This window comes from Seriola lalandi, unplaced genomic scaffold, assembly GCF_002814215.2.
Source record: "Seriola lalandi dorsalis isolate HSWRI2012SDOR001 ecotype SW California unplaced genomic scaffold, Sedor1 jcf7180002054338, whole genome shotgun sequence".
Taxonomy (NCBI): Eukaryota; Metazoa; Chordata; class Actinopteri; order Carangiformes; family Carangidae; genus Seriola; species Seriola lalandi.
Window position 1 is genome coordinate 705,171 of NW_019524891.1, and position 2,478 is coordinate 707,648.

A 2,478-nucleotide genomic window follows, 5' to 3' on the forward strand; every position below is an offset into this window, starting at 1 on the left:
ACATCAAAAATACATCATAGTATATTAAGCCATAAAATGACATAAAATCGTCATAGTATGGTCAGGCATCAAATGTGAAAGTATATTAAGGCATAAAAGGCCAAGAAACGGCAAAAAATAGTATGGGAGAAAAATGCCAAAAAACTGCATATTATAGTATGGCAAAACAATTTTTAAAAATATAACATAGAATATTAAGGTATAAAAGGTCATAAAAACGTCATAGTATGGCAAGGCATGAGATTAAATAATATGATCAGGCATAAAAATGCCAAAAAGGTCATAGTATAGTTTGGCATAAAATATTAAAACTACAACATAGTATATTAAATCATAAAAGGTTATAAAATCGTCATAGTATGGTCAGGCATCAAACGACATAGTACAGTAAGGCATAAAATGCCAAGAAATGGCAAAAAATATTATGGAAGAAAAATGCCAAAAAACGGCATAGTATAGTATGGCATAAAATATCAAAAATACAACATAGTATATTAAGGCATAAAATGTCATAAAATCATCATAGGATGGCGAGGCATGAGATGAAATGATATAAGTAGGCATAAAAATGCCAAAAAAAAACGTCATAGTATAGTATGGCAAAAAACGTCAAAAATACAACATAGTATATTAAATAATAAAAGGTTATAAAAATGTCATAGTATGGTCAGGCATCAAACAAGATATAATAGTAAGGCATAAAAGGCCAAGAAACGGCATAGTATAGTATGGCAAAAAGGTCAAAAAACATCATAGTATAGTATGGCAAAAAAGGTCAAAAATACATCGTAGTATAATAAGGCTTATTAGGTTATAAAAACGTCATATTATGATCAGGCATCAAACGACATAGTATAGTAAGGCATAAAATGCCAGAAAACGGCAAAAAATAGTATGACAGAAAAATACCAAATAACATCATAGTATAGTGAGGCATAAAATGCCAGAAAACGGCAAAAAATAGTATGGCAGAAAAATACCAAATAACATCATAGTATAGTATGGCATAAAATATCAAAAATACAACATAGTATATTAAGGCATAAAATGTCATAAAATCATCATAGGATGGCGAGGCATGAGATGAAATGATATAAGTAGGCATAAAAATGCCAAAAAAAAACGTCATAGTATAGTATGGCAAAAAACGTCAAAAATACAACATAGTATATTAACTAATAAAAGGTTATAAAAATGTCATAGTATGGTCAGGCATCGAACAAGATATTATAGTAAGGCATAAAAGGCCAAGAAACGGCAAAAAATATTATGGAAGAAAAATGCCAAAAAACGACATAGTATAGTAAGGAAAAAAACGTCAAAAATACATCATAGCATATTAAGTCATAAAAGGTCATAAAAACGTCATATTATGATCAGGCATCAAACGACATAGTATAGTAAGGCATAAAATGCCAAGAAACGGCAAAACCTTTTATGGAGGAAAAATGCCAAAAAGGTCATAGTATAGTTTGGCATAAAATATTAAAACTACAACATAGTATATTAAATCATAAAAGGTTATAAAAATGTCATGGTATGGTCAGGCATCAAACAAGATATAATAGTAAGGCATAAAAGGCCAAGAAACGGCATAGTATAGTATGGCAAAAAAGGTCAAAAATACATCGTAGTATAATAAGGCTTATTAGGTTATAAAAACATCATATTATGATCAGGCATCAAACGACATAGTATAGTAAGGCATAAAATGCCAGAAAACGGCAAAAAATAGTATGGCAGAAAAATAGTATGGCAGAAAAATACCAAATAACATCATAGTATAGTATGGCATAAAATATCAAAAATACAACATAGTATATTAAGGCATAAAATGTCATAAAATCATCATAGGATGGCGAGGCATGAGATGAAATGATATAAGTAGGCATAAAAATGCCAAAAAAAAACGTCATAGTATAGTATGGCAAAAAACGTCAAAAATACAACATAGTATATTAAATCATGAAAGGCTATAAAAATGTCATGACATCAAACTAAATAGTATATTAAGGCATAAAATACCAATAAACGGCAAAAATTTTATGGAAGAAAAATGCCAAAAAAACGGCATAGTATAGTATGGCATAAAATGTCAAAAATACAACATTGTATATTAAGGCATAAAATGTCATAAAATCGTCATAGGATGGCGAGGCATGAGATGAAATGATATAATTAGGCATAAAAATGCCAAAAAAAAACGTCATAGTATAGTATGACAAAAAACGTCAAAAATACAACATAGTATATTAAATCATAAAAAGTTAAAAAAATGTAATAGTATGGTCAGGCATCAAAGGAGATAGTATAGAGAGGTATAAAATGCCAAGAAACGGCAAAAAAAAGTATGGCAGAAAAATGCCAAAAATACAACATAATATATTAAGGCATAAAAGGTCATAAAAACGTCAAAGTATGGCAAGGCATGAGATGAAATAATATAATTACGCATACAAATGCCAAAAAACAACATAG